The 20,609-nt window shown below is 45.3% G+C and overlaps 1 protein-coding gene and 2 long non-coding RNA genes across 3 annotated transcripts in view; 2 read left to right on the forward strand and 1 right to left on the reverse strand.

The window, feature by feature from the left end:
• KCNQ3 (potassium voltage-gated channel subfamily Q member 3) overlaps positions 1–20,609 on the reverse strand; it is a 294,819-nt gene that overhangs the window by 182,348 nt on the left and 91,862 nt on the right. The window lies entirely within an intron of this gene.
• On the forward strand, positions 592–6,321 carry LOC145510328 (uncharacterized). The gene is made up of 4 exons (XR_014056969.1): positions 592–1,134; positions 4,299–4,582; positions 5,808–6,081; positions 6,167–6,321. It is a non-coding gene; the product is annotated as an uncharacterized LOC145510328 (long non-coding RNA).
• On the forward strand, positions 6,673–14,641 carry LOC145510327 (uncharacterized). The gene is made up of 3 exons (XR_014056968.1): positions 6,673–6,868; positions 11,124–11,255; positions 13,945–14,641. It is a non-coding gene; the product is annotated as an uncharacterized LOC145510327 (long non-coding RNA).

Raw genomic sequence — 20,609 nt, forward strand, 5'->3', positions numbered from 1 at the left:
ACCCAACTCTCCTTGAAGGGAGGACCTGAGGTTTCTTTCTCCCTCTGTGTGAAGAGGGCACTCAGTAGGCATCTAAATGCCCATTAATGGATTGGCTGCTTCACTGGGCTTTGTCATCCCCAGGCTGCTGTGTTCCTCTGGAGTCTTTGGCTGCTGTGTGGAACTGTCATGTGATCTACTGGAAATGATACTCAATCCCAAAGCAGGCACTTAATAATTTGGATAAGTGGCTTATTCTCTCGGAAACTTTATCAAGGCTCTCAATGGAACTAATAGCCTATCTGCTAGGGTTGTCCAACTGATACCACAAATATTTCCTGAGCACCGAGGCCATGGTCTGAGGAGCCTGCAGCCTAGTGTAGGAGGCAGGCGTGCAAGCCAAAGGCTTCAGTAAAATATGGTGATGGCGAGAATCTGGGCACTTAGGGTGCAATGAAATGCAGGAAGGAGACACCAAACTAAAACTAGCCCAGGCAATCAGAGAAGACTTCCTGGAGGAGGAGAGGCCTGAGCCGAGTCATAAGGGATGAGGAGGAAATGGCTGATGCGGACATAAGTGTCTTTATGGCCACCTTCAGCACACTGGTCCCCACAGAAGATCAGGAGTTGTTAAAGACTAGATGTGCCTCTAACAGCTTGCCCTGCTTAAAGCAGGAAGAAGCATTTCCAGAGGCATGGAAGGTGGCATTCCTCTGGAAAAGTTTGCCAAATCAGAACAATCAGGCAAAAACCAACCACATCCCATGAAAAAAATAAAGCCTTGTTCATTTAAGGCTCAAGAAGCATAGACTGGATCCTCCCAAGCAGTGACTCCAAGGTGCAGAGTAAATTTCAGCAGAAGAGGTTTCCTGGTTCTTCAGTCTCGCCCTGCACACGGCCATCACATCACGTCCTGCGCTGCGGTCAGCACCCGCCTTCAGCCCTAGCCTGATATCCAGACTTGAGAGCAATTCCAGGGGCACTTGCAGCCACTTAAGAGGTTGTCGTTCTGCACAGGGTAGATACAAAGCCAAGGCCAAGGTTGGAGGAAAGAGATCCCCAGGCCTTCTCACTGCTAGAGCTCCTGCCCCAGCCCGCTGGGTCCCCAGCACTGAGTCTCCTCACTTCACTGTGCGGCCCAGGCTCAAACAACAGGTACATCTCTAGCCTTGGAGAGGCTTGGTCTGAGCTGCCATCATCCCCATCCCATCCGTGTCTTAGAGGTTCTGTCCCAAATGCAGAGTGCCCTTTATTACTTCCCTTTGTGTGAGTGCTAAGTTACTTCAGTCATGTCCCACTCTTTGTGATGCTATGGAGTGTAGTCCACCAGGCTCCTCTGACCATGGGGTTTTCCAGGCAAAGAACACTGGAGTGGGTTGCCATGTCCTCCTCCAGGGGATCTTCCTGACCCAAGGATAGAACCCGCATCACTTATGTCCCCTGCATTGACAGTCGGGTTCTTTACTACTAGGGACACCTGGGAAGCCCCTTATTACTTCCCTGATTAAGGTCTTTTCTGCCTAAGACTGTGGCTTAGCACTGGGCTCCAGAATCAGACTGCCTGCCTCTGATGCTGTCTCGCAGCTGATACTCACTAGTAAGTGTTTCTGGGCACCCTCCTGTACTTCTCCAAGCCCCGAGCGGCTCATCTGTAAAACGGGCACCCTGACAGTGCCTACTCCCACAAGGCTGTTCTGAGGTTGGAGTGGGTGAAGACATAAAAGCATTCAGGACAGAGCCTGGCAGGGAGCACTCAGAGCAGCATGGATCACTCTCCTTGGTAAAGTCCTGGGCTCCTTGGGAAGCAAGGAGTGCGTGGGGATGTGCTCAGTTGGTCAGCTGTGTGTCTGACTATCTGCGGCCCCATGGACTGAAGCCCGCAGGCTCCTCTGTCCATGGAATATTTCAGGCAAGAACACTGGAGTGGATTGCCATTTCCTCTGCCAGGGGATCTTCCCGACCCAGGGATGGAACCCTGCCTCCTCTATCTCCTGCATTGGCAGGCGGATTCTTTACCACTGAGCCACTGGGAAGCCCCAGGAAGCAAGGAAAAAGGCATGCAAACGGAGAGATCCTGTTCCTGGAGAAAGTGCTCCATGAAGGTCAGTTTCTTTAATAGACCAGGAAGACAAGAAGAGAGAGAGAGAAAATGAAAGAAAGCATAGGAAAATGAGCAAAAATGTAGAATCTCCCAACATTGCCATGGCTGCAGCCTCTGGCTGGGATCCTGAATCTTTCTTCCAGGTGGAGGGAGGACCCGCACGCTCTCCTTTCTCGTCCCCAAAGATGAGTTCAGCAAATGCCTACTTTCTCGTGGTCTCTCAGCTCCAGTGCAGGCCTCTCCCATTAAGAAGAGAGGCTCCTCGTAATGCAAATAGAAGGCTGAGTTCAAAGGCATGTAGACATCCAGGCCTCCAGCATCAGAAGTAACCCTGAAGTCAGCCAGTACCGTCTGAATAAACAGGAGAGGTGGTCCTGCAGACCTACATCTGGGGCAAGTCAGGTGCTCTGAGCCTCTGTGTATTTATCGAGATCATTGGGACAATAACAAAATACCTAACATGCAGGGTCGCGGTAAGAATGACGTGATAAGATGTGGTTTACGTGGCTAACACAAGTTAATAGGGCGGGTCATCTTAACATGTTTAGAGCAATACAATACAATGTCAGGAGTGACATGTGTCAAATGCTTTCTAGCTGCCAGGCCAGAACTAAGTGCTTTTATATACTGACTCATCTGATTCTCATGCCAACTCTACGAGGCGAGTACTTCAGTATCGTCTCCATTTTACTCCCAGGAAACTGGGAGGTACAGAGAAGTCAGGTCACACACTCAAGGTAACACAGCCAGCAAGGGGCAGGATGAGCCTTCCTGGTTGAGATCCCCCAGGGACTTCATGCAGATCTAAGCTTTGCTTGCTGACCACGTGGTAAGAAGTTAACAAAGATTCCTTCTCCTCTCTCTCCTCTCTGGGCTCCTCTGATGGACCAAGCTTGGCTCCTGACACATAAACGGTACCCAGTGAGCTCTGCTGAATGATGGAGAGAAGACAGCCTGCTGTGAAGATGAATCCTCCCCTCCTCTGCTCCCTGGACTGGTTATGCCCAAGGACAAGCACATCACTGGCTCTACTATTCCTCCCAGAAGCCCCTCCAGGCTGCAGTGACCTCCCCAGCTGAGATCTCTTGGCCAGATCCAGTGTCCACAGCGTGCTATCAACCGTGGTCAGCCTGCCCTCCAGACACCATCGGGGACCACCCTGCAGGGCAGCCAGGGGCAGTGGGGCCCATAGCTCTGAGTGGTCATCAGGGGCTGGGGCCTTAAACACCTCATCAATGAACGTGACCTGTTATGGGTGAGACCTGAACCTCCCTGGAGAGTCACAAAGTCCTGGGTTTGAATCCTGGCTCTGTCCAGTTTGCTGTGTGTCCTTGGGGGAGCCGCTTTCCCTCTCTGAGCCTCAGTTTCCTCATTTGTAAAATCCAAAGCCTGCCAGCACCTGTCTCGTAGTGACAGTGCAAAGATGAGATCAAAGATACAAGTGTCAGATGCTGGGGCAGGGGCTTCAGGAAGTGGCACCAGTTGACATTTGGAACAGACCCTGGAGAACCTTTGTTAAAGGAAGATTCCCCTTGGGATGCCGATTATCTCCATCCTCCACTCCCTCCTGCCCCCATTTTCTCCTATTCTGGGGCCAGAGAAGCTTTGACACGGTACTGCCCCTGCTGGCATTTCCTGGCACAGACCCTCCCAGAAAGTGAACTAACTTATCAATTCAGTTTGCTTCTTCAGTACTGGAAGGACTCATGCTGAAGCTGAAGCTCCAACACTTTGGCCACCTGTTGCGAAGAGCCGACTCATTCGAAGAGCTTGATGCAGGGAAAGATGAGGGCAGGAGAAGGGGGCAACAGAGGATGAGTTGGTTGGATGGTATCATCGACTCAATGGACATGAGTTTGAGCAAGCTCCAGGAGATAGCGGAGGACAGGGAAGCCTGGCATGTTGCAGTCCATGGGGTCATAAAGAGTTGGACATGACTGAGCGACTGAACAAAAACAACAATATTATAGAGGAGCCCAAAGAGCTTCTGTTCATGTGGATCAAATCTATCAATATTTCACTCTATCTGAAATTAAAACTGAGATATTTTAACATACGTTTAATTCACTTAAAATAATAATAAACCTATTAAATGTTAGCATAAATATCTTGTATGAAAAATAGTTGCATTTTACAAGATAGATAGTCACTACACTACACAGAAGAACAGTACTGTTTTGGCCTTTTTGCTTAATTTCTTTTTGATGTTTGATTCAAGAGAAGACAGCTGGACTCTCATCTCTGCTTCTGCATCCACTTCATCTCGATCAAACAGCCACTGAGAAACTCCACTGTACGCTTGCAAAAGAACGGGACTGAAGAAGGTGCATGCGTCCTGAGGAAGATCATGAAAATAGTTTGGTCTCCTGGATTCTCTGGAATGGGACACCCGGGGTTCCTAGGCCACACTTTGAGAACTGCTGTTTGAAGCTGCTTGAAACCCGTTCTTTGCACACAGGCTGCCAGGGGGATTCAGTTCCCTGCTGATCTGTTCTGTCCTGGGTAAGACGTGACCCTCCCCACTGGGCATCCTGTGCCCTCTCCTGGACTGCCCTCTCCCTCTCCTGGGCCCTCCTGGCCACACCTTCTCCTTCTCCTGGCCCACTTCTTCTACCTGGAGACGGGCCACAGGTACCACTTCCCTTAGGAATTCTCTGCTGACCCCTCCACCCCCAGGCCAGGTAAGTGCTCACCTGGGCTCACCTAGCACTCCCTGCTCACCTCATCCTGGCGCTCCCCACACTGGAGAAGGGTGTCCAGGTTAGACATCAGCCTCATGGACTGACCGTGAGCTCGTTGAGGGCAGGGGCGTGATGCAGCGTGGAGCCCAGGGCCCACCTCGCATGAGACCCGCATGGAACATCCATGTTGATCAGTGTGTTTTAATCTAATTGACCTTGCTCAGCGTGCCAAATTAATTTTCTCCTCAATTCATCGGTCCAAATTCCTATTCCCACAGCTAGCGGTCTAATTCCTCCCTTCTGAGAGACACACTCCGTTCTCCTCACATTACTGGATTTCGGAAATCAGAATGTCTTATGTTGATGTGTACATTTAACGTTTCTAATTTCTCTTCTTGAAGGCTGTAGCTAAATCGGTGGTCTATCTTACAATCAGCAGCATTTCACTTTACAGTGAATGCAGCTGTGCTGTGCTTAGTCGCTCAGTCATGTCCGACTCTTTGTGACCCCATGGACTGTAGCCCGTCAGGCTCCTCTGTCCCTGGGATTCCCCAGGCAAGAATACTGGAGCGGCTTGCCATTTCCTTCTCCAGGGGATCTTCCCAACCCAGGTCTCCCGCATCGTGGGTGGACTCTTTACCGTCTGAGCCACCAGGGAAGCCCTGTTCCAAATACGATGCTGGTAATTCACAGTTGTTCTCCCAATAATCCACCCAGGCCTGGGCGCACCAAGTATGGTCTCATTAACTCGGGGATTTGAGGGGCAAGAAGAAAGGAATGGAAGAATTTCAGACAACGAAGCTTAGATGCTGAGAACAGAGAGAAGGGAACATCTCTCTTTAAGTTACTTGATCTAGAAAAACATATTATTTCTGTAAATGTGATTTTTCAGACACCAAAGAGGTTGGTTCCCACCCCATCAAGTTTTGTTGCTGATATTACTTTGTTTTGAGGTTTTGTGGGGCATGAGGTAAGTTTAATTTTAATCATATTTTATTGTGGTAAGAACACTTACCCTGAGATCTATCTTCTTAACAAAATTTTAGGTTTAGAACACATATAGTGGGGCTTCCCAGATGGTGCTAGTGACAAAGAATCCACCTGCCAACGCGGGAGACACAAGAGATTCAGGTTCGATCCCTGGGTTGGGAAGATTGACTAGAGTAGGAAATGGCAACCCATTCCAGCATTCTTGCCTGGCAAATCCCATGGACGGAGGAGCCTGGCAGATACAGTCCATGGAATCGCAGAGTCAGATACGGCTGAGGGACTGAACACAGCACAACTGAATCCAGTATGGCTGACTGTTGGTGTCACGCGGTAAGCAGCTCTCCAGAGCTTAGTCCTCTTGCTTCACTGAAACTCTCTGCCCATTGATCAGTAACTCCTCCTTATCCCCTGACAGCGGGAACCATAAAGCCATTGAAGAGACGACTTAACTAAGCCAGGACTTTTCTTGTTTTGTGAGAGATTAAATACTCTTAGTGTGTAAGTCCCCTTGGCTGAGCTATCTTTTACTTGTAGCCAGAAGCATCCTACCAATACAGGACCTACTTGCAACCTGGTTTGTGTGTTTGCTCTTCACCTTCTCAGTCATGCGTGGACAGCTCATCACATCTATGAACAGAATAATAAAAATATCTATTAAAGATTTATTCCTTGCAAGCACTTTAGGAAATCTATTACAGGTATGAGGAGGAGAAGGGGGCAACAGATGAGATGGTTAGATAGCATCACCTACTCAATGGACATGAATTTGAGCAAACTCTAGAGCTACTGGAGAACAGAGGAGCCTGGCGTGCTGCAGTCCATGGGGTCGAAAAGAGTCAGACATGACTTAGTGACTGAATAACAACAATAATTATGAGTATCATCTCATTTGTGACCTCACAACAAGCCTATGTGCTCAAAGAGAGTGGCCTGTTTTGTGTTTTTTGTGTGAGCTTGGAAACCAAAGCTTGGAAGGGAAAAATAACATAGCGATTCAACAAAAGTACCAGAATGTGAGACCAGGTCATTCTGTGGAGAGTCTAAGTTTCTTCTCTACAACCACAGCCCCTGAGATGCAGGCCCTCATGGATGATGGCTGCAAGGCATCCTATTTCCTGTATGTAGCACAAACACCCCCCAGGGACATCCCACGTCTGATTAGGTGGGGGGCCTTCCTGCCTTCTCCCCTTCCTGAGCCCTTTTCCAGCCGGTCTTCCATGTTTGGCATCTTCTAATTACCCTGATTCCTAAATATGCAAAACAATAATATTCCTCGATTGCTTCCTCCTATAATTTCATGTAACAGGGCCCCTCAAATAGAAAGTCCTTAATTTTAATTGCATATTATGTTCCCTTTCTGAGGGCAGACAGCTATTTTTTCATCCAGCTAATTGTTCCAGAGACAAAGACAAGGGGCATATCACACCAAATTAAGTATTTGCTAGTTGCTATTACTACTGGGGCTCCGTTACATTCCCCTGGCTTCCTTTTGAGGAGCTCCTAAAGAAATCTTGGCATTTTTTTGAAATGTTCTTTTTGGCTTATCCCACCTATGATTACATAAAGGCCAAACAAATCCTGGAGTTGTATTATTACCGGCACTGATAATAGTAATTAAGACAATGTAAAGCTGTATAGCCATATGTTTTGTTTGATAAAAAAGAATACAGACAGTGATTACTGAATACCTCCTGTGTGCCACGCACTGAACTGGGCATAAGAAAAAAAATCACCTCCTTGTCTTCTTCATTCAAGAACAACTTAAGTGATTCTAGGGTCCCTGCTGTTACTGTTGAGAATTGAAGAGCAGAGAGATGAAAAGGATTGTCTGCACCGCACAAAGCCGGGTATCAGGAGGGGGTTTCAAGGCCAGGGCAGCGTGAGCCCAAAGCATGGGCTCTTGTCCAGCTACCACAGAGCAGAGGTCCCTTCTAGACTCGCAACTCACTCCATGAGAATGAGACAAGCATCTCAATTCCACTTTACACATGTGGTCACCTTCTCAGGCAGGAAGTGATCTTCCTGACTTTGGTGGATCAAATTCAGCATTAGAAGCCACATGAAGAAGGGGCCAGGGTCCACAAGAGACATCCCCCGAGACTAAGAGCCTGCCCCTGCCTGGCCCACTTCCCCTGCTGCCCACGTCAAAGGGACCTCTGCACACACACACCCTGGATCTCCCCTCCAATACACACACACACACACACACAGACACACACACACACACACACACACTCATACACACCCATGGCTGCAGGAATTACAGCCACATTCACCAGACTTAAGACTTACGGCTTTTCCCCCCAGGGACTTCAGTCCTACAGCTGAGTGAGTGAAAATGTCCAGAGAGGAACTATCCCCGAACGCCCACCCTTCCCCTGGCCAGGCCCTGTGCACATGGAGGTGGGACGGACACACATCCGCCAGCCCTGGATCTCCCAGCCCCGGGGGGAGAGTCCCAGCTCATCATGACATACAGCCAAAGCTTGGCTTTATAGGAAAAAATGACAGGAAAGTAATGCCCTCTTGCTATGGAAAAAGAAGGGAAGCAGAAAGACTTGGCAAAGGGGGAAGGTGCCCACACACCTGCATTTAGGATTGAGATGTAAAGCAGGGAGAATGGAGCAAAGGAAAGATGGATATTCAGAGCTGTCAAGAAGCTTATTAACCAGAAAGCATTAATAATTCTCAAGTGTCTCTGTGTGCTGAGCAAGTTGCCTACTTTTTTTTTTTTAATATTTTATTATTTGTATTTATTTAGCTGCACCAGGTCTTTGTTGTAGCCCGAGGGATCTCCCACCTTTGTTGCGGTTTGTGGGCTCTAGTTCCCCGACCAGGGATCAAACCCAGACCCCCTGCATTGGGAATGCAGAGTCTTAGCTCCTAGACCAGCAGTGAAGTCCTACGAGTCACTTGTATTTAATCCATGCAATACCCTTACAAGCTCGGTCTATGACTGCTAACTTTACAGACGTGGAAACTGGGTCTCAGAGAGGTTAAGTCATTTGCTGAAGGTCACACAGCTGAGGGATGGCACTGCCAGGAGTCAAGCCTAGACTGATCCGACACTAGAACCCCTCTCCTGTGCCAGACAGCCACCTACACGGGCCCTGACCAATGGGCATAGAAACTCCCCATCTGATTCCTCACCAATGAACCACACCAGACACATCCACACACTCACTGAGCCTCACAATTTTGGATTCACCAGGGGCACAGATTTCCACCAGGAAGTGACAGGCCTTCCCAAAGAGGTGCTGATCACGTGTGCAGTCATGTCTTATAGAGGGTGCTAGGGCTCCCAGGCCACAGGACCCCAAAATGTTCCGAGAGACCCAGGACTGTTATGCTGGCAGAAGAGAGACCTTCTCTATAGACGGAGATGCCCTGTTGGGCTCCCTCCTGCTTACATCACGGTCAGCCTACAGCTGGAGTTCGCTCATCCACCGAGTGTTCATGGAGCATCTACTATGTGCGGGGCATCCAGGTGCATGGGCTCTATCAGTGGGCAAAGCGGCAGACACTGGCTTCACGGTGCTGACATCCTAGTGGTGGATGTAGGAGGCGCAGATGCTACCAGCATCCATGAGCCTCAACCTGGGCCTGGGGCCCAGGAGCCAGACACCATCCCTCACTCACAGTGAAGGATCAGAGAGGTCTATGTGCACCCTGACTGTGGTCAGGCTGAGCCAAACGCCAGACCCGGAGCGAGAACATCCAGGCACGTGAGTGGACACCTACAAAGCTAGGCAGCCAAGTTCTAATATATTAGCACATCATTCCCCTGCCCACATCAGGGCCTCTGCTGGAAGAGCCAGCAGGGAGCTCATCCCAGTCACATTCAATAACGACCAACGACCATGTGGAGGGGTGGGGGGTGCTGGAATGCATCATTTGGAAACTTTGCAGAATTTAAAAATTACAACTTTAGAGCTGAGATCTAATTCACATACCAGAACATCTTACAGGGTTTCGAATCACCTCATTGTGACCATCAGGCTTTTTGAAATGAGATAGACAGCTGACCAGGCTTCAGGGGAAAGACATACTACTGAGGAGCTGGGGGCAAGGGTAGGAGGGGAGTGGCAGGGGACAGGCCATCATGCCATCCTTGGTACCGTGATACTGCAGAAGAGCTAGGCCCAGGGTGAAAGGTTGTTTGCTGAATCACGAAAAGCTGTGTTGCTGTCAGTTATGACTGGGATTCGGTGCTATTTTCACACGAGTTTCTGATCGTGCCAGAATCGCCCTTACCCCTTTTGGGGAGGGATATAATGAGTAAGGTCTATGCCTCTGTTTTCATGAATACAGAGCCCTCCCTTTCTCTCCCTTTAATTGAACAAAATGTAAATCCTATAGTATGGGCTGATGGAAGATCTGTGGGTCGAGCACAAAATGCTATTCCTGCAGTTGTCAAGCTCAAAGACCCGCACTTATTTCCACATAAGAAGCAGTATCCACTGAAACCTGAGGTTAAGGAAGGGTTAAAACCCATCAATGAGAATTTAAAGGAGCGGGGACTATTAATTCCCTGTAACAGTCCATGCAACACTCCTATTTTGGGTATAAAGAAATCAAATGGTAAATGGAGACTAGTTCAAGATTTATGAATAATAAATGAGGCTATAGTTCCTTTACACTCTGTGGTGCCTAATCCTTATACTCTATTGTCTGAAATTCCTGAAAGAGCCAAATATTTCTCAGTAATTGATTTGAAAGATGCCTTCTATTCAGTGCCTTTGGCGGAGGAAAGTCAATTTCTATTTGCCTTTGAAGACCCTACCAGCCAGCTTCTCAGTTAACCTGGACAGTTTTGCCCCAGGGATTTCGTGACAGTCCTCACTTATTTGGACAAAGTTTATCACGGGATCTACAAAACTTTAATAGTTCTGAAGCAGTGGTGTTACAATATGTAGATGATATTTTGCTCTGTGCTGAGACAGAGAAAGCTTCTAGAAACATAAGCATCAGAAGGGGGCAGAAAGAGTACCCCCTTGCTAGTGTTAGCAGTGGAGTTATATACTCTAAAATAACAGGATTAGCCAGAAGGTTTAATCCAGAGACTGTCCTTCAGGCAGGACGAATTATTGTTATAATCCTTGTAAAGACAGACCTACTCCCATAATTTACATTTTAAGATAACAGAATTAGAATCCAGAGAGTTTAATCCAGAGACTGTCCTCAGTCAGGATATATTATTGTTATATAATCCTTGTAAAGACAGACCTACTCCCATAATTTACATTTTAACATAACAGAATTAGCCAGAAAGTTTAATCCAGAGACTGTCCTCAGGCAGGATACATTATTGTTATATAATCCAAAGGAATGTAGAGAGAAAAGAAAAAGTTTGTCCTTTCTTCCTCCTTCAGAATTCCAGAACCATCTCTCCTGGGGGACCCCTAGACTTCTTATCAACCTGCCTAGGAAATGACTCTCTCAAGGGGGTCTTGTGGGCTGCACCCAGATCCTGCCTCTGCCACTTCTCAGCTTGGCTCCCTTGGGTAAGTTACTTACCCTCTCTGAGCCTCAGTGTTCCTATCTATGAAATGGAGCTACAGCAAGTACCTGCCTCAGAGGGCTGTTGGGAAGATTAAATGACTCAGGGTCTCTAAAGTACCAAGTCTGGTTCCATGCCCAGAGGATCCTCATGAGAAACATTGAGTTCTTTCTATATCTCCCTCCTTCCAAACAGACAAAAATCTAACCCCTTGTCTTCTGAGAGTGTACGGCTAAAAACACCCCATCCCCAAACCATCCTTGACCTCTTTGCTCAGATGCTCAGCAACTTTTCTTTGAAGACCAAGTGCTGACTTGGTCTATGAGGATACAAGGCAGGTGGGGGTGGAGGCAGAAGGGAGGTGACGTTATGGGGTAACGATTCCAGCTGCTGCAGAGGCAACATGGCATGCGGAGGCTGGGGAACCACATACATTTTCTATCAAAAAAAAAAAAAAAATGACTTGCACAGCGTGTTGTATTTGCAGAGTGCAGGATTGTCATGGTGACAGGGCCAGGGTGGGGAGGGACATGTGGACACTGACAGCCTGTAGGAAGCTGGAGGGGGAAGGAGTGGATAGCAGAGGTCAGAGAGGGACTGAGGCTCAGGAGGCGCAATGAGGCGAGGAGAAGGAGGGCAGAGGCTACACTCACATCCACCTACTCAAGACTGAGATGGTATAGCACCCTTGCATTCATGCATTCAATGAACCTACTGAGCTGCTTGTCATATGACACCCACTAGTGACAAAGACTCCCCGTGACCAGACTTGAGTCTGGCTAGCCCCTGGACCTTGACCTCTGTGTCCAGCCTTTGGCATGCCCAGCCCGGTCTTAGTAAAGAAACTTGCTGATTCTGTTTAGCATGGGCACCCCAATCTTGGTACCTGATCAAGTTCCTCATCCCCCACCTTTGATGTCTAAGTTCTCGGTCTGTCTTTGGTAAGAATCTCGTTGGGTCGGTTTAGCAAGAATCTCCCTATCTCTTATGCCTTCTCCTTCTAGTTATTTTCCATCCCAGCCCCTCCTCTGGCTATAAAGCCCCTGTTCTCTCTCTCTCTCTCTCTCTCTTTTTTGGCTGCACCGTGCAGCTTGTGGAATCTGAGTTTCCTGACCAGGAACTGAACTTGTGCACTTGGCAGTGAAAGTGTGGAGTCCTAACCACTGGACTGCCAGGAATTCCCTCTACTTCTCCTTGTATTCATTCAGAGCTTAGCCCCATCTCTCTTTCCTACTGCAATCCCTTCAAATAAAGTTTTCCTTACTCTTTCAACAGGTGTTGGCAGGGACCACACCTTGTTTATCTCTCTTGCCCACAGCATCTACACTGGTGCTGACAGACAGCACATGCAGGGACACAAAGAGAGGCCCTGGTGGATGAGATCGGGGGGTGGGCTGGGGAAGGAAGAGCTTCTCCTGGAGGAAGAAGAACCCAGAGACGGCTCTTTTCTGTTTCCCAATATGACCCAGATCGGTCTCTGAGCCTCCGCTCCAACTGTCCCTCTCGGCCTCACCAGACAGGGAACCAAACAGTGCCTCAGTCACTTCCTGGCTGTGTGACTTTGGGCAAACCCTACAACCTCTCTGGGCCTCATTTCTCCTCTGAAAGATAAGGATTAAATGAATGAGCAGAGGAAAAATATTTACAGTGTTTCTGCATTAGGCATTAACTATGGTTCCTGTGATGGACTTTGTTGAGCTTCCCTAATGAGAGAAAAAGCCCAACTGGGGAGACTTGGAATCGGTACAAGAGCTTCTATGTGTCACTTGACAAACTCCTATGCATCCTTTGAATCCCTAATCAGAGCTCACCTTCTACCAGGCTTTCCTTCCCTAAGGCCTGCTCCCCAGACTCAGGGATCTATCTCCCCAGCACATGCCTACCACAAGGCAACTACTTCCATGTCTGTCTCCTCATCCATGTGAGCTGCCGTGGCGGGCTTACCTCTGTGCGTGCATTACCCCGCACTGTGTCCAGCAGAGACTGAACACAGCACGTTTCAAAAGATGAAGGAACAAAAGAATGAATGAGTGATTCCAATCGGAGAGCAGACAGAAGGAAAGTAAACTTTGCAGTCATGTGATGGAATTTTTGAGATTCCAGGTTGGAGACAACTCAGTAAGCACACAAGCACAAAGAGGCTGTGTTTGGTGAAAGATTAAAGAACCGAGACCCTAAGACTGCGAGGCAGAGAGCAGTAAACCTCAGAGGACAGTGGAACATCCACAAAGAAACTTAATGGGAAGGGTTGCAACCCCAAGATTTTCTACCTGTCAGCCGATTATTCACGTGTAACAGCAACATGAGACAGGACCAGAGGGTCACTGGAGAAACACAGTTGAAGGTTATTTTCTAATACTTAAAAGTGACTGCTGGGGAAATCCCGAGCAAGATTTATACCTTCCAAATCAATAGAGGCTGCATATTCAAGTCATACTGCCTGGGTTTGAGTACCAGTTCCTCTGCTCCTTCTTTAGGGGCAAGCTCTTTAAACTCTTGATGCCTCACCTTCCCATCTGTACAATGGGAATGCTGATGGTGTCTGCTTCAGAGGGATTTTGTGAAAGTTGAACCTAACAATCCATATATGGCATTTGGTCCAGTGATTAGCACTGGTTAAGCTGCTGTGGACGTGGTGATATGCTACTGAGATGCTTATTCAGGAAAAAAGGACTCCCTTCCTCCCCCTCCAGGTGCTGGAGTGATAGCAGAACAGCCTTTAGAAGACTGCCTTGGCTGAAGACAGCTCCTCTCCCAAGATCATGTCCACAGCCAACCACTGACCAACACGGGGTCGAGAGCACAGTTCTGAAAGATCATCCATCCCAGCTTCAAGGATCCCAGGGAAGTTGGCAGAGGCCTCTGCAGGGACTGCATCTCTACAGTCTACTTCTCCACCTGCTCAAGGCCACTTTTTCTTTTTCTTTCCATAGATGCTAATTTCAAGAGCATTTCCTTATAGACATTCTGCAGGCTAATATACTTCTCAGAGTATGCCCCCAGGGGATGCACCCTGCCAAGGAAGAAACCAACACAGAGACCCCCATACACCACCATCATTTGAGAAGATCCACCAGCCACTGGGAGGCAAGGTGGATACATGGTAGCCATCTACTCAGAATGGACAGCCATTGCATTTAGCAGGAATAGATACATACTCTGAGTATGCATATATCTATCCTGCCTTGAGGGCCTCAGCCTCATTATTTAAGAACTTACAGCATGTCTGATTGACCAGCACCTGATCCTACATAACATCATGTCAGACCAAGGGACCCACCTTAGAGTAAAAGAAGTGCAGAGGTAGGCCAACAACAAAAATTAGAATACCAGGGAAACAGCAAGGAAATATAATGTACAGAAAGCAAAAATAAAACAAGATGGTAACAATGACAGACAATCCAATATATAATATTGGTATATGCAAACAGATTTAAATATCTTTAAAATACTCTGAGGGTAAAAGAAAAATCCCAAATCTAACTATTTGCTATCTATCAGAAGTATACCTTTAAAAAGTGACAAAGTGAAAGGAAAACTACAGAACTCTGGGATGGGGCTGGGGGGTGGGAGGGGAATCTATTGGATTGCTTATATGATCTAAAAATATCCATTAGGTGATTTTAATAGATACCTTCTTAGGGAAGCATATTGTCTGATTGAAAATAAAATGATAATGAGCACACCTCCTATCAGAATATAAGGGTAGTAGCCAAAGCTGCTCTCAGAGGAAAATGTATAGCCTTAAATGCTGTTAATACTGGAGGCAGCTAGATTAAAATAAATGGAATGAGCTTGCAACTAAAATTTTTAAACTATATGGAAAAGCTTAATGGAATTAAAAATATAAGTGCATAAATTAAGAAAAAATTGAAAAGCTGATTAAACATAGACAAAACTTTTAGTAGAAAGCATTTGTGAGCATAGAAAACATTTTTAAGTCATAGAAATATGTTTTATATATAGTTCTGTGCTATCAACTTTTTAAAAGTTGATGAAATAGATGGTGACTTTAAGGGAAAACTATGAATTACCAAAATTAGTTCAAGATATTTAAAAACTCATCACAGCAGAGATTACAATAAAAAGTTACAAGCTCTTTTAAACCATTAAGGAATGCCTCATGATTCATTCCTCAGCTCTCAGGGAAAAATGAAAATTCTCCCAATCCATTTCAGGAAGCACAGCATCGTGTTGAAAACGAACAAAAATAAAATAAAGAGCATTCTTGCAAATACTTACAGAAGCAAAAATCCTAAATAAAATCCTAGTAGGAGACTCAAGCAGCACATTAAAAGAACAAAACTTATGTTCTAATTGGACATTATGATCAGTACACCCCAAAATAGTACAGCCTTTGTGCCAGGAACATGAGAGATAGTCTGCCATTAGAAAAGTTATTAATGGGAGTCATCATTAATAAGTCAAAGGGAAAAATCCATATAATCATCTTCACAGATGACCAATGGCAACCGATCAAGTTTTATATCTGTTTCTGTTGTTTTCTTTAGTTAGTAGCATTGAAAGAATTTGTCAAGGCAGTAAAGGAATTTGAAATTAATAGAAAACATCTTACTTAAATTGCAAACCTAAAAACAGTCCCACTAAGACAACATAGGGAAGGCTTTAGGAGGCAGAAATTTAAAGATCAAATCACACACACACACAAAAGCTTGATAAGACATATTCTGTACTTAACAATGTGAAAATTTAAAGAAGAAAAAAACAATAAATGTTAAAGAAAAGTTGATAAATATATTTGCAATATATCTGATAACCAAAAGATATACTGCCCTTAATAAAAAAAAAAAAAACTCTTATATTAGTAAGCTAAAAAAAGAAGAAACCATAAAGAATTATACAGATAGCATTTTCAAATTCATTCCAAATAAATTGAAAATTAAAGTAAATATGGGATATGATGTTTTATCCATCAAATTAGCCCAGACTGAAAAAAAAATGATGGTACAAGTCTATTTGAAGATTCTGGGAAACAGTATTTTTGAAGATTCTGAGAAAGAGTCATTGCCATCATTTGCTTGGAGTAATTTATATTGATTAAAAAAATATTAAAGCAATTTGATAACAAGTTTAAAAACACTTATAAATATTCACACTGTGATCTACTTCTAGGGTTGCATTCTGAAGATCATAACTGAAAAGCACCTGAGGACTTCAGGATGAAGGATGTTATTTGTACTAATTAAAAATTGGAAGCAATGTACAAGTTCAACAACAAGACACTGATTTAAAACATTCCATATATAATGAAGTACCAGATAGCCATTAAAAATCATTGATTAGAAAACAAATTAATATTAGAAAATAAGCAAGACCTATTGTTCAGTGAATAAATCACGTTGTCAACAGCATGTACAGCATGACCTAAATTTGTATAAACATGCAAAGACCAAAAAAGATGGAAGGAGATTAAAAAAAGCTTTCACTCATTCATTTATTCTTTATTTCTTTCAAAAAATATTGATGAAGTATCTACTAAGTATCTGGCTTGGTTCCATGTATTGTCAAATAAAATAGACAGGAGAACTGTCTTCATGAAACTAATGCATTTGGCTTCTTCTGGGATTAGGTAGAGATTTTTAAGTTCTTTGAGATGTTATACTTTTTTCCAAATGTCCCACAAGAAACATGATTTTAAGCACAGTACAGTAGTTTTCATTCTAGGCTATAATTTGGACTCTGCTGGGGAATTTAAATAAATACTAATATATAAGCTGATAAAAACAGATTTTTGAGATATGTTCCTTAAAAAATCTGGTATCAATTAAAAAGAAAATGAAACTTGATCTCTACTTCACACTATACACAAAAATTAATTCCATGTTGATCGTAGACCTTGGTATGAAAGGTAAACCAATAAAACTTAGAGAAGAAAATAATGAAGCAGTCTTCATGGTGTTTTCATAAAGGAAATAATTTATCAATTTCACTGCATTAAAATTAAGAAACTTTGTTCACAAAAGAAAACAATAGCAACAAAACCATTAAGAGAGAGATATTTGCTACACATATAATTAATACAAGGCTTTTATCCAGAATATTTTTTTAAAGTAGGCATCATAATGGGAAAGTGATGTAGAAACTGGAGTACCCACGCCTCAAAGAAGATGTTCAAGCAGCAATTAGCCAAGTGAAAAGGGAGCAACCGCATATGCCATCAGAGAAATGCAAGCTGGAGCCACACCTCCATCAGAATGGCTACAATTAAAAATGGTTGATAATAGGAACTATTGCCAGGAGTACAAACTGGTACAACTGCATTGGGAAGAAGACATTAGGGGTTACATTTGAAGACCACAACCCTGGAGCCCATAATTGTACTCCTCATTATAGACCTTGCAAACACATGTACATATATGCACCAAAAAACACATATAAGAAAATTCCTAACAACACTGCTTGTAATAATCCAGTATAGAAACCAACCCAAATGTCTATCAATGGTGACTGATGCTACAGTCACGTAGTGGAATACCCCACAACGATGAAAATGAATGAGCTCAAGTGATACCTAATGCCATGGATAAATCTCACAAACATACAGCTGAAGGAAAGAACCTAGACACAAAATAACACCTTCTCTACAGTTCCAGCGACATAAAGTCAAAGCAGGTAAAGAGAAACTATAGTGTTTAGGGATGAATGCTTAAGTATTAAAAGACTAAAGAAAAACAAAGTGATTACTGCCAAAGTCACAGTAATGGTTACTTTTGGGGGAGGGTATGGGTGCCAGTGGAAAGGGACAGTGCAGGAGCTTTGAGGTTTGTCAATGCCCTTATCCAGGCGGTAGCACAGTTGTTGCCTTTATATTAATTTTGTAAGCTGTATATTTGTCTTATGCCTTTTTTTAATGCATGTTATAATCACAATAGAAAAGCTATTAAAGCTAGAACAACAAAATTACTGATGCCTGGGCCCTCCCCTCCCCAGACCAATGAAACAGAATCTCTGAGAGGAGAGAGTGGCATTTGAGTTTTTAAAACACTCCCCAGGTGTTTTAAAACACTCATGTGAGTTCTGAGAAGCACTGGTACAATGGGAAAAGGCAGCCCAAGCTCTCCAGTTTACAAGCCAAAATTTAAAAACCACTTCATTTCACCTTATCTCTGTGACTCTGAGCATTTCTCTCTACCTCAGTTTCCTCTTCTGTAAAATGGGCACAATAATTGTACTTCTAAATAAACTGAGGATTACAAGGGCCAACACCCATGAAGGGTTTAGAGTGTTGCCTGACACATTTTAAGTGCTCAATAAACATTATGGAGAAGGAAATGGCAACCCACTCCAGTGTTCTTGCCTGGAAAATCTATGGACAGAGGAAACTGGTAGGTTATAGTCCATGGAGTCACAGAGTCGGACACCACTGAGTGGCTAACACTAATAAATATTAGGTTGGTATCTTTACAATAATAAAGTATGAATATATGTTATTTTTAATGAGATAATATGAGTAGACGGGTCAACATAATTCCAAACATTAAGTAGGCTCCTAAAACGTCATTACTATTAAATATTTGGTTTCCACAATCTCAGGACACACTAGCATCGTCCTCCAGGGTGGAATACCTTGATCCTTTGGGACTGGGAGGGTGGATACAATTTCAGAAAAGAGCAATGTCATTCAGAACGCAGGGTGATGAAGTCATTCAGGGGAGTAAGTGGGTATTTCCACTTGGGGCACATCCTCTGGTTTTGTAAGTTTATCTTATCTTTTTTAGGTTTTGATAATATTTTTGTTAAAATATACTTTATTTACAATATTGCTGTTAGCTTCAGGCATACAGCAAACTGAATCAGCGATATATAAGTGTATATGTGTATGTGTGTGTATACACATGCATTTTGTCATGGAAAAACCTGTACGAACCTTTTGACGGCCGTAATATCTTCTTTTTCAGATTCTTTTCTAGTACAGGCTGTAATTCCCCAGAGGCAAAGCCCAGATCCTCCGTCTCTGGATTCGGCTGACAGTGGACACAGCACACCCTGGGAGTGGTAATGGCCTGGATTCTGGTCTGGACAGAGGTTCATCTGTTCCGCAGCTCAGACACCAGCCCTGAAGGTGACGTTATTGAGAGGCAAGATCTGGAACATTCCCTCCACCTTTCACCAGCTTAGGTGACGCTGGGGCAGGCACATAACCTCCACAAGCCTAAAAGACGGAGAGGAGGACAAAGGCAGCTCTCTCCTTGTCCTAGACGTTATGGTGAGGCTGCGCTGAGCTAAGGGATACCAAAGCCCCAAACTCGCCCTGTGCGCTCAGCTCAAAAGCACTTCACGCCCCTGCATCCAGCAGATTCCTAGCCTGATCTGGATTTCAGGAGCCCGTGGTGCTAAAGCACCACTCAGCTGCTTTATTGCGGCTGCTGTTGGGCACACAGCGCAACCAAAGGCAGAGTCAGAAGCATCCTTCCCCACCTGTCTACAGCAACCAGAAGAGAGAAAACATCTTCCCCACGCCCATGGCAGGAGAATCAAAAACAGCTACCTATGTCTCTTCTTTCCAAGCCCCTGGGGACTTACTCTCAGCCCAGGGCCAGGCAGCCTCCTGCAGCAGCTTCTACGGAGGGAGCAGTGCTCTGGAGTCACCCGTCTTGCAGGGGACGTTCACTGCTTCCGAAACAGATGCCCACAGTGCCTGGGGAGCTGCTGTCTTGGCAACTGCCTCCAATGTTAGGAGAGGGGTGTGTGTTTTCTTGAGCCAGGAAAAGGAAAATCCACTTTAGAGCTCCCACCAAACACACAGTCTGACACTGACACATGGGCACCAAGGTGTCTGTGTCCACAGGCCACACCGGTGGGGCTGTGCTTTTGTGCACAGTCTGCCGCCTGTCATAGACTACTGTGGACCCGGATCACCCAGCAGTTCCAAGCCAGGTCCTTTTCATGCCTTCAGCAGCCAGCTTCCCCCCAACCTTCCCCAGAGAAACAGATCTGGTTACAGCATAATTCCTCAGACCTCCATTGAGTCACTTCTCTGTAAGAACAGTGGCTCTTTAGTTCTTGGGTCAATTTTATTGACTTGTCTCCAACAGGAACTCTCTGGAACTCATCTTCTGTTCTTGTGTTGGGTTAAAATTGTCCAGAGAAGGATTCACCATTTTTGCTCTGACCTTTAAAACAGAGGCATGATGCTGCCCCTCCCAAGCCCTGCCCAAGGCCCATTATCTGTCTGATCTCACCTGCTAGCCCTTAGCATCTTCCTAGCTCTGACCCAGCCATATCTGCCTCCTCACTGTTCCACAGAGATGCCAGGCACATTTCTACCCCAGGGCCTTTGCACCAGCTGTTCCTTTGCCTTAAAGGTTCTTACTGCACATGCCTTGCATGGCTCACC

The sequence above is a fragment of the Giraffa tippelskirchi genome, chromosome 6 (genome assembly GCF_054371585.1).
Source record: "Giraffa tippelskirchi isolate mGirTip1 chromosome 6, T2T-mGirTip1v1.2.pri, whole genome shotgun sequence".
Lineage (NCBI taxonomy): Eukaryota > Metazoa > Chordata > Mammalia > Artiodactyla > Giraffidae > Giraffa > Giraffa tippelskirchi.